The sequence below is a fragment of the Heliangelus exortis genome, chromosome 7 (genome assembly GCF_036169615.1).
Source record: "Heliangelus exortis chromosome 7, bHelExo1.hap1, whole genome shotgun sequence".
In the NCBI taxonomy this organism is placed as follows: Eukaryota; Metazoa; Chordata; class Aves; order Apodiformes; family Trochilidae; genus Heliangelus; species Heliangelus exortis.
In genome coordinates this window covers 10,471,959-10,484,745 of record NC_092428.1, presented here as the reverse complement: position 1 = coordinate 10,484,745, position 12,787 = coordinate 10,471,959, and positions in this window count along the sequence as shown.

The window sequence follows — 12,787 nt, the reverse complement described above, 5'->3', positions numbered from 1 at the left end:
AATCTAAATGTGCTGCAAAGGGGTTTGCCAGTGCCTGGAAAGTGCACTAGATTATGTGCCCCCAAACCTCTTACCTCACTCCCAGCTCTGTTTGCACAGCATCACCTCTCCAGGTGTCAGAGTACCTGGAACCAGGACTGCTGACTACATGGAGTTTGCAGCTCATATGAGATTGCTGTCAAATGCCAAAATTTCTGGTGGGAAGGGATTCTTTTCTTCTTCCTTGTTTTTATTTTCTCTCCAGAACAGCTTCACTTAGTGAATCTGTATTTAATAAAGGTCCTGAAGCAACCAAGCTACTACCCAGCCTAGAGGAACAGAGGCACACATGATTTCCTGAATTTCTACCTTCCAAATCAGTTTGGATGCCACTGATGAAAGTGAAACCTTACATGTAATCTCACTTCTATTATCAGTTCACCTCTGAACTGTGTTTTCCTCTTTTCTCCCCCACACCCCTGTCCACTCCCCCTGCCCTCACTGTCACACATATTTTGCAGCCTTGTTCCTTATCCCGCTGCCTTGCAGCACCATGGCACTTCCTGGAACAAGTGCCAATACAGAAGCCCACCCATAAATTTCATCAGCTCTCACAATCCCATCTGCTGCTGGAGCAGCAGTCAGGGTACCTCAGTATTTTTCTGATCTTCCTTTAGACTGTAAGTTGTCATGTTCCCTCACTATCCAGCCCCTGGACATTCCCATGAAGGGACACCTTCTTCCCCCATAAACTTCAAGAGCAACTCCTGTCCTTTTTCTTCATAAATCTGCCAGACTTTCCCAGATGCTTTTAGTGGATGCAGGAGCTGTTCCCTGTTACAGAGTACCCAGTTCTTTCTGTCCACAGGATCCATAGGTTTTTAAGGAAGGAAAAGTTACGGTCAAACAATCTGGTGTCTGGACTCACACCAGCTGGTGAACATCACTCCCTGTGGTGGGCTGAGCCCACCCTTCTGCTGAGGAAAGCCATATTTTAGAGAAACACCTGGTCTTGATTTAAAGACTACATGTGATAAAGAACCCTGTACAGTCTCCAGGAAACCATTTCAGTAGTTAATTCTCTTCACTGTAAAAAAGTCTGCACTTTATTTCCATGCTGAATTGGTCTGGCTTCAGCTTCCAGTTCCCTGGATCTGCTTGGACCACACCTCCAAGAGAAGCACTCTAGCACCTAGCTTTCTCCCTTGGCAGCTCAAATAAATCTGGATCTGATCACCTTTAAAGCTTTGCTTAAAATATACCTGTAAAGACTTTTTATAAAAGGCTTAACCCTCACACAGACACATGTGCTGAACCAACCAGGAAGAAATATAGATGATTAAGTCAGGCCAAAGACTACTCTAGTTTCTAACAGTAGCCAGCCACATGTATTTAAATGAAAATACAAAACACAAGAGAGGCGGAATGACTCTTTGCATGATGCATCTCTCCAGCTTCTCTCCTCAGATGTTTGCAGGTGCAAAGCTGAAGCTCATAGGAAGGTTTATCAGCTGAAGTATAGGATCATCCACTTTGTGTTTGCATGGTTTCCAATCTGTTTGGGCACAGGAAGATTGAGCTCACCTCTATATGCATAGCAGTTCACAGACATATCTTTAGATAAGCATAACAGATGAGCCTTCAGGGCAGTTATTCCAGGTACCAACACCCAATTTTTTTATCTCACCAAAAAACTTGGTGGAAGATCTACAGCTTCTTGCTAAGAGTCACCAGCCACTCTCCCCTAAGGTTTCCCTACACAGAGCGTGACCAGGACCACGGCTTGGTACCTATCCAGTCACACTTAGGCTAAATTAAACACAGGGAAAAGGATTTTGGCCACATATTAACCATCTCCTGGACCCAGGTCTCACTCAGCATTTCTGGCTCAGTTTACACCATCACTACAGATGCCCTAAATTGACTGTATCTGGTTTACATATAAGGTAGTTTATACAACTCCTTTGGCTAGGGTTTTGTAAAATTTCCAGTGAGGTATGTAGCCAAATGCAAAAAATCAGACTATATTATCGTGTTTTTCCCTGACAAATATCACATGCTTCACTTCTGTGTTTATTATTGCTATGATGGCACACAGACAGCCTCAGGCCAGGATGCCTTCCGTGCTTGATGCTATACAGATCTAGGAAGAAAAAGTCACTGCCTCACAAGGTTATGAGAGTAAATACAAATGAGTCCTCTGCAAAACTTCCACCTCATAGAATGAAGTCTTGCTTCCACCTACACAGGTGAAGGCACAGGGCACAAAGATCATCAGTGGGTTTCAGATATACTGAACAGGCTGGCAAAGCCAACATCTCAAGAGTCTGGCCAACTTTGAAATGCACCAGCTCTGGAAAGGGAGCAGAAGCAAACTCTGCTGATGGCTGGCACCTCATGTGATATGCATTGAGAGTGATGGGAGAAGAAGGGTTGGCTGATCCCAAGAACAACCTAGTGTAGAAGCTCCCCTCCTCTTCCAGATGAAGTCTGGACTGGACATAAAGACTTTTTTGTTTGGGCTTCGGGAAATCTGCTGAGAACCTCCCAGCTAAAGCCATGTAAGGGAACTTCTGGCATCAAGCCCACACGTGGTGTAACCCAGTAAGGATGGCTGGCAGAGTGCCTCTGTAGCAGGAGGCAGGCTGCAGGTCAACACTTGATTTCATGCTGGTAGTCCATTGCCAGCACTCAACCACTGCACATAGCCAAAGGGCACATGTTTGCTCAGCAAAATCTGCTGACAATATCAAGCAGATTGCTGGAGCAAAATGGTATTTGGGAAGTAAACTGATTCTTACCGTAACATTGATGGATTCAACTCCACTTACTTGTGCCCATCTGCTCCCAACAAAGAAAGCAGCATTGGAGACAACTGGACACAATACAAACTCTTGGAGATGCTGATAGAAAGTTCTGAACATTCAACAAGAAAGCTGTGGCCTGAGTTTTACTTGCAGGAATATTTGTTGAGAGCAGCTATGTGGGGAGTATCATTAGCATGGCTTCCCATCTTCTATCATACATGTTTTGGGATTTCTCTCCACTTATAAACCCACCAGCCTGATAAGTAGGTCACAAAGAAGTGCAGGAACATTTAACATTTTCCCAGTTTCAAAGTATGATGTAGTAATATGGCAGGTTGGTATTATGTTGGTACTATTACTACTGTCTCCCTCACTTGCAACACTGGAATTTCTTGGTACCTTCTGCAGTAGGGGCCATCAACAGGCAGTGCTCCCTCACTACCAGCCCCTAGCACCTCACACACACTGACAGTTCATGCTGTGTCCTCATGAGAATATGGGGCTACAGCCTTAGCACAGTTTGCTGTTAGTTGCAAGCCCAGGGTTCAGCTCCCTTTACACCAACTCTCATACCTGCTGCTTGCCAAGATTTAGCAGGTGGTTGCCAAAGCAAGATGGACTCACCTCCCTGTAAAGTCAGAGTGGGGTACCCATCCATTGCCTTCACATGCAAAAACACAACAGAAACAAATACCTTTCTGATTTCTAATACAGGACAGCAAAAAAAAGCAAGTTTACAAACTGGTCTCCTCCCTCCTTTTTCTAATGGCTGCACAGTCACTGACTTTGTGAAATCAGCAGTTTGTTAACACAGCAGTTAATGATAACACATTACACATGTGGGCAAACCCAGAGGTACAGATGAGGACTGGTTGTTGGTTTTTAAGTGACCAAGAAAAGCTGAAGTGGTCAGGATTTTTTTTCCTCTGTAAGCTTGTTGGTCTATGACAAAGACAAAGAACCGAGGACGCTCACAGTGCAGGCTAAAATCACACTGCACACAACAAAGAAAATTCTTGAGTGGAAAAACTGGAGAAACATTCATCCTTCTCTGGGACTCTCAGTGGAGCAGCCCTTAACTTAGAATCCTAAGCTACCCGTGCTCACTTTCATTTGGACAGACAAGGAGAGAGGTTTCTAAAAAACGAAACCAAACATAAAGCAAGAACTTTGCAAACCAGAAAATTGCCAATCATCCAGTCCTGCTGCTATAGCACTGACCCTGCCCTAATGAGCTTCAAGCCTAAGTCATGGGACATAGTGCAGCGCTTGGCTCTGTCAGCACACCACTTTTTAGCAACTTTATTTATTTTTAAAAATTTTCAGTGCTTTTCCTCTTCATGGCTTAACACTCTTTAACCTCTTCACCAGATTTGCCCCTTTGGAGGGACAAGAACCCCAACTTCAGCCTGGCAGATGATGCAGGCATCTCTGTCCTTCATCTGCAGGCACTGGGGCTGTGTCCCTGCAGCCCTCCAAGGAGTTGCTGTTCTATTGGGGTGTTACAGGTTATTGCTGCTGCTCAGTGTGAGGCCCCACACACAGTCAGCCCAGAGGGGAGCCCCAGGTGTCTGATCTGCCTGCTGCTCTGTGTCCTGACTCCACCAGTGCTCAGCAAAACCTCTGCACTACTGTTTCCCCTCCCACCTTCTCAGACTCCAAGGCAAACTGCAGCACTATGCCATGAGGTCTCCCTCTTTCTCTCAAAACATGAATGTGCTCCAGCTGGTCAGCAGATTATTTTTTAATGAAAAATGGCTGTAATATAATCATTTGCCAGAAAATCAATTTTCAGAAGCAACAGCTAATCTTTCTTTAGAAAACACCCACCCCAGCTCAAATGTTAGGATTTAAAAAAAAAACAAACCAAAACCAAACAAACTTGAGGTTTTGATTGCAAAGCACACACAAACTCAAATGTCACCTAACACTAGAAATTTGGAAAGGGTAACATAATTTTCTAATGAAATATTTTTTTTTTTTAGAAACTATCAACAAAAAATAACATTAAAATAACACTAATGGAAAATAACAATCAAAACCAATGTCCTCAGCACCCCAAACCTGGCTAGCACGTAGACAAAGGGATCCACTCACAAACCAATTGAACTGTCTGCAGCACAGGGAGCCACACTTCTCTGTGTGCATCTGCACAGTCCAGTCTGCACCATGACTTCACAGAGCCAAACACAGCAAACCCATCAGCCCAGTTTGGTTCTGTACTGAACCCCCCACAATAATGAGCTACACTGGTCTCTCTACAGCTCCAGGAGGCAGCAGGTCTAAGTTTGCTACGGCCGCTGGAGCCCTTGGCATGAGAGGACAGATCTTTGCTAGGTTCCATGTTTCAGTCATTACAGTCTTGATCCACATTGGAGTTTTCTGCTACTGCTATTTTAATTTAATTAGTCTATTTAGCAATGATGCTTTAGACCTCTGTTTCCTCTGGATCTTGAGAAGAATCTTTCTTTGAAAAAGATTGATACACCTTACTGAGCCAGCTGTTTATAGTGATAAAAAACAGCTGCCTAAGCCACCCCAAGGCCTTTGCAAATCAGTGTATGATTTGTGGTGATTTTCTCCACTTCCCTGTTCCTGGTAAAGTTGGTGGTGTCTATGGAGCTCACAGCTTTGTCACCCAATGCAGTGGTGCTGAAGCCGTACAGAGCAGGAAACTCAGGTGCTTCCCAAGATCTACATGAAGCCTTCCTAATGGCAGGCACCAGGGTAGCCACTGCTGCTGTCATTGCCAAGGCTGTGAATGGGGGTCACACTGTGGCCTCCACTGCTGGGAAGCCCAAGGAAAAGGATGTGAGGAGGTGCCCTACAGGAGCCTGCAGCATCCCGGCTTCTGGAGAGAGGCCCAGCTGCCAGGCTGAACATTAATTACTGATGCACTGGGTTTAAAAACCCTAGCCCCAGGATGGAAGCAGCTCACTTGTTTTTCCTGCTTGTGGACCATTTCATCATGACCTGTGTCTGAAGACCTGTAAGGTGTGAAGGAAGTTCTGGTGCAGCCTCCCTGTGCAAAGACTCCTCCAAAGAGTTTCCGCCGGGAGCCAGGTCTGGGGGCTTCAAAGAGAAAACGTGGAGACCTCCAGGTGCTACGGAGAGGATAGAGGCTGAAGCAGCAAGACAAGAGGTGCAGAGCAGCCCACCTCCATACTCCGCCATTAACCTCTGCAGTGGCCATGGGCCTGGGCCAAATTCCCACCTTCAGCAAGTTCCTGAGGGCACAGCCCCAATTCCCATTCAGTTTCTCCTTCTCACTGACCTCTGTTCATATTATATGGACACCACCAGCTGTCTGTGCCTAAGCCCCATCACAGCACAGGCATCACCACAAGCCCCCACTTCCCACCAAGGCCGTAATTCCCCCAGCTTTCCAGCAAATCCTCAGCAGGACCAGGCATGAATATGTTGTCCTACAAACAAACAAACAAACAAACATTCTCACCCTCTCTGTTATTTGTCCTTTTAAATATTTCAGTCAGATCAGGAAACTTCTGGTGAAGGGAATGGGCAATATTTCAGAGGGGAGAAGCAGCTTGTTAGTCACAAGTTTAGCGGGAAAATACCCCCCTGGAAGGCCACAGAAGGGAATGAGCCTGTGCATGTTCATTCTTTGTCTCTACTTTTTTCTCTCTGTTAAGCTCTGACAGAGAGAGAAAATACCACTGAGGGCCAGGTCCAGCCATCCGAATCAGTCATTGCCATCCTGGTCTCTTGTTTAGCACATCTGAAGATAGAAACTGCCTGATTCTGAGAGAGAGAAGAATAAAATGGAGAAACAAATGTTGCACATTGCAGTGTGAGGTGATATCGCTTGTTTTTCTTCCCAGCTTATAATAGCTTATAAGCTATTATTACATAGTAAGAAGCATTTTTAAATTCCATTTTCATACAGACTTTATTTTTCTTTCACTGACTTATTTGGCTCTGAAGCCTCTGAACTGCAGCTATGGCCAAAATGTTTCTAACCTGCTCTTATGGAGTTATCCCTTGTGCCACAGAGTCACGCAGTCCAAAGAAATAACAACCTCTGGTCAGCTGAGATGAGGTACAAAGTGAAAACCTTCACCATTTATTTCCCCGGGTGGAATGCCGTGCCTTCTCCCTACTTCATACATAGTTCATACAGAGCTTTAGTCCAAGAGCAAACCCTTCAGCAGATCCATCTCATTCATTTCTGCAGAGGAAGAGTTTCATCACCCTCTATCCATGACCTGGGCACTGACAGACCTCGAGTCACAAACCCAAAGGCAGCGGGGGCTTTTTTTGTGAAACCACTGTGGGGAGTTCTCCAAGCCAGGTGCTTCTCAGGCTGACAGGCAAGAAACAAATGGCTTTGGGATGCTTTGGTGTTGAAGGAGCAAGGAATAGCTTTGGACTAGGGACCTGCCATGTTGTCCAGCCTGAGTACATTGCTGTTCACCCTGACTGCCCTGCCAGAAGCAGGACCAGGGGCTGTCTGTGCTGCAGGTGATGATCCCCTCCTCAGCGGCTGTGCAGGAGCCGGGCAGTGCCCAGCAGAGCAGCGGGGATGCCGACATCTGCGTCGGAGCAGGGAGCCGAACCCTGCGGGGTGAGGTTTGGGGCCGGGCTCAGCCTTGGCAGCAGAGAGGCTGAGCCACATCTGTGATCCATTCCTTGCGCTAACAAGGACTCCCCGCAGGAAGTCTGTTAACTTCCGATTCCTGTTCTTGAAGATGAGACTAATGATAGTCCTAGGATGTCCTGTACGGAGAAAAGGAAACTTCCTTAATGCTTGCAAAATGCTTCGGAAAACAGCCTGAGGAAAAGCAAGGCTGATTTCACTGATAAGCTCTGCATTAACCAACAGCCTGCGGAGGCAGCTTGGCTTCTGATGGGAGCACAGGGAAGTAGCTGTGTAAAATCCTTCTGTTTCGCCCACCCGGACTGCAGCGAGATCAGCTTAGGACTTAAATAAGCTTTGGGGAGTCATTGAACTCTGACCTAAGCCAGAATAATAGGATGTGTTTACATCTGACAATAGGGGAGCTTTGCAGAAATCTCCATCGATTCCCACAAGCAACGCTGTTTTATGATCCTCCTAAGAAGGGAATTTCAAGGGATTGTATACACCTTAAGTGTAAATTATGACATGCATTAAGGACCACCTGCATCAAATCGATGGCTGCCCCAGCCCAGGGTTTTCATGGTGAATTGAGAACAAATTCCACAGCCCGTCTTTTGCATTTCCATAGAGTAATATATTTTCAGGTCAGTAGTGCTGTCTGTTTCTCACACAATAAGTCCTTTCTCACTCTTCCCCATACCTGTCAATTGCTCTCTGCCTCTGCTGTAGTTTTTGTTTTAGTTTTGAACTGTATGGCTGAAGTCTGAAATCATGTGAGGGAAGGAGCTAGGAAAAGCCTGTTCCCAACCACGGTCAGTGTGGTGGCACCACTTCAGAAATCCAGCTGGGCACAAGGGAGCCTTATAGATGTACTGCATTACTGTTCAGCCTGCATTCAAGATGGAAATATCTCAACCAGTGGGCTAATTTTTATAGTTTACTTCAAATATTTAATGCTGCATATTTTTAAGGAAAAAAGTAGAAGCATTTAGAAGTCAAAAATGTCTTGCTAAAACTGATCTGCAGCTCAAATAATACATGTAACTAGATAAATGGATGAAGGCAGTATGTAAATATCCACTCTCCTTTTAGTATCTGCTCAATACTCTAAGCTACATGTAGGCTCCACCTGATATCTCTGGAATGGGCAGCTTGTAATGGTCTGCAGAGACTCTAGCTAACCTGAAAGAACTAGATTTAAGACCACAAATCTATGTCTACCTTACCTTTTTTCTGTGTTATTAGATTATTGTAGAAATAATCATAGATCCTTTTTAAAACTGGAGAATTTCATTGTAAGCTGAGAAATAACTATTTTGCTTGGCAGACCAGAGTCTGTCTATTTTCCTCCAAACTAAAGTACAGTTACTGTGACTCTTCTGAATTATTCTCAGTAAATCTATCTCTTGCTTTCATCACACTCAGGTTAATTTTTAAATCAGATCTTTTACAGGCATAGCATGCCATTACTTTGCATCTCTTGATCAACAGTGAAGTTTCTGGGACCACAGATTATTTCCACCTTCTCTAGAATATAGAATCACCGATTTTTTTGTTTTTATTTTTTTTTCACTGATGACATTTGAAATATTTTTTTAAGGATTAATCATGGATATTATTTTCAAAATAGAAAGTTCTTCTTCATCATTTGCTGACAAATAACATTCTACTGCACATGTACTCTTTTTAAGAGACTATTTGCTTGTCTTCTGTAGGCTGCTTTGTTTTGTGTCTTTCTAAATCTTCCTCTGGTTCTTCATTATCCCTTTGTATGGTTGCAAAGAAGGCAGCACTTTTGCACAGACTGTTTTCTCATGTAATAAATCCAGGTAGCTATATCTTGCTCTGCCTTAAACAGTGTTTCCTAATATATTTTTCACTCCCCCAATGTGGAGGCTAGCAATAGTTCTTATCAAGAGCAGCTCTGAACTTATTCTAATATATTACAATTTACACCTGGAGCTTTCTGAAGCAATGCAAAGCTCCTGCCCTTTTCCCATATGCAAGAACAGAACAGATCTTCAAAGTGATGGGCCTTTTTTCCACTGCTTATCTGGAGAATGATTTAATGAAACTGTCCTCGTGTGGGACTGATTTATTGTGATACACAGCAGGACACATCGCTGATGAAGGGCTATAATGCAACTCTGCATGGTTTTCATGCCCTTTTCCAGGCCATAAGTAGCAGTGGAAAATGCCAGGGAACATCCTGCTCTTGTGGGAATTCTTGCTAGCCTAGATCTTGAGCTGTGGAGTCACTGGGCTTCCCACTGGGACTGTGCTCTTACATCTCAGAGCCTTCGAGACTACAGATAACAAGAGTGGAGAGAAATCCAGGATAAAGGATTGCCAGGAATGAACTGAGGGCAGAACTAGCCCTGAGAAAGAACTTGTATATAGAAATGACCCAAACCTGTCACAATTTAGAAACACCTTGAGATGCAACTTCTCTCTTAGCTTCTCCAGAACACAGACTTGAGGACACTGCTGTTACTAAGTTGGCTGAGGTGGTTACTTCAATGAAGAAACAGAAGGGGCATCAATGGGCATCTAACACTATTTGATTATGCATCTGGTTCCACCCACCAACCAAGCTACCTGTGAGGATTTTGTTTTTAGCGACTTTTTCAAAACAACCTGGAGCACGGGGTTGTAACTATTGCCTAATTCTGCATCTGGCAGAATTATTTCTTAGAAACAACCTGGCAAATTTCATGTCTCCATTTTTGTCTTTTCTGTTGTTTTTCATCACTGTTTTCCTCCTACCCTACCCTCTTACCACCTTCTTTTTTCCATGCATTTATTCACTTAACATCAGATGCCCCATTTTATGCTGCATGTGTTTTCTAGAATTTTACAATATAAACACATCTTGTCACTAGGTTGTATTTACTGCCAATTCATTTACAAACTGACCCTGGAATAAGTACTTCAATTTTTTTCATTTTAACGTGGTTAAGGTTTTATATAGCAAATATTTTGTGCTGACTGCTTTTCAAACTGCCAGACATCTGTCTGTTATTAGCATTAGACCCTGACAATGGGAATAATCTGCTTATTAAATCACTGTTGAGCAAAGTGTTTAGGTTTTACCTCTGAGGAAAAAAAAAAGGCTTTTCATGTCATGAATGATTTTCAGGAGAAATGTGCTACTATTTAAAGCCAAAGCTAATAAGGTTCTCAGAAATTACTCTGTTTCATGTTTCCAGCTTCAAAACCAAAGGAATGCAAGCCTGCAAAGGACTTGCTGGATCATCAGGTCCATTTCTCATAGCACCACACAGTACAATACCTTAGAGTCTTGGCTCATGTTTGTTTTTTCCGTATGGGCTGGCAGCTGATGATCACTGCCATACAAGCCCCCAAACTTCAAGATACGAGGCTGTAGTCAAAGGGACTTGCAGATGCTCCATACAACTGAATGGCTGGGTCTCTGATTTAAGTGTCAGAATACATCTGAAGTTTGAAAATAGTAATGTAGCAAATGTTAAACACCAGACCTATCTCAGATCTGACATGGACAGGTCTCAGCCACAAAATTAAAATGCTGTTTATTGTAACAAAATGCCTTCTGCCATGACTTCAGACAAAGGCGCCACATTCAGGCTTCTTGGCAAGGCAATGAATCCAGCAGCATTATGTCTGCAGCAAAACTTCCAGGAGTAGGTAGTCTTTTTTTCAAAGAGGTGACATCCTTTCAGATGTGCCCTGAAAGCTGCAGCAGCAGCCTTTTCCGGTCAGTGAAGCAAATATTTAAGAAGAATCAAATAAGCATCTTTGCTGCTTCTGCTGAGGACTTCTGCACACTGAGCAAAGTCAAATTCCTGAAGGCATACTGCAAACCAAGAAGGGTAATTAAAGACAATGTTCACTTCTGTGAGATGGTGAATACTCTGACCTCAGCTCAGCAAAATTGACACATTGATTTCGCATGACTGACCTCACCAACCAGCCAACTAACTGTAAGAACTTTGCTTTTAGTGACTTTATCATAACAGTACAGAGCACTTAACTATTACTATAACAGCACGCTTCAACTATCAGCTTAGAGAAGCAAAAAAAGTTTCATATATTTCTATTTTTTGAGAATGCATTTTTTTGGACTAGGATGGCAAAAAGGTGAAGAAAGAAGCCAGTGATGCAGAGTAAATTCAGTGCTGGTTTTGCATCTAGTCAATGTTAAGAGGAGCAATCCTATTTCCAAGCTATTAATGGTATTTAAAACAATAATAATAAAAACATAATAATGTTTAACATAAAAAATAACATAAACCCGATAATAATAATAAAAGACATCTGGATTAAATCAGAAGTGGGGAACAGAACCACATGTGCACAGGGAACCCAGGCATGTCCCAGGCTCACTCACATATTTTGGTACCAAAAAAATTGAGTATTTCATTGAGAAAGGAGGAGGAAGCCAGCCAGAAAGCACTTGAAACCTGGATCTCTTCTACTTTTAAACTAAACATCAGTACATTTCTGCTTATCTCCCTTCAAAGGAAGCTTTTTCTGAACATCCAAATGCTAATGGAACAAGCCCACAGGGAAAGCAGCCAAGCCAAGTATCCCTGCCTAGAACTAGCTTTTCTCCTTGGTTGCTCCCTTTTTCATTTATCCAGTGTTTCCCAGTCTGTCTTTCTCCATATCATGCACAGAGATCATCCTGACATTCTCCTAATTCATCTTGACATGTACAGCAGGCTCCTCCAGCCCTAAGTGCCTCCAAATATGTGTGGTTTGCAGAGTTTAGGCAGGGCAGATAATAACCTCTTCTCACACAGAAATCCCAGTATGGGGGTTCCTTGGCAGGAAAAGGGAGATGCCTGCATTGCTCTGCCCTTGAAGGAAGACGCTGAACCAAGAGGGAGTTGCTCAGTCATTGGGGCAACATGATCTTTCTCATCTGTGCAAGAGCCAGGACTTCCTTGGCCACAAGAGTAGCAAAGGTGGAACCCTCCTGAACCGTCTTCCCTCCACTTGTCGATCAAGTCCAGCAGATGATCAAACACCATTGCTGTTTGAGAAGGCAAAGCCAGCCATGGTAGCCAGCCAAATATATCACATGGGATCACTTGGGTGAAGAGCCCTGTTTGCACTTGTACAAGGAGACAACTGAGGGCAGGTGTGACCTGCAGGGTGTCCAGGGTATGTGTTCCCAGCTCTGTCACCTTTTAGTAGCCTGAGGGCAAGGCATCTTGGAACCCTGACATTTTGCTGAGTTTGTACATCACCATACCACTTCGTGCACCCAGTAGCTTTCAGATGTGGTGCATTGACTGCTGCTTTAACAGCAGGTCCAAAAATTATGTTAAGGTAAAGTCTTCCTTGCCTTTGATCAGCAAAGTGAGATTGTGAGCTTTGCACCCTGGGGTGCAAAGGAAATTTTGCTTTCTGTTTA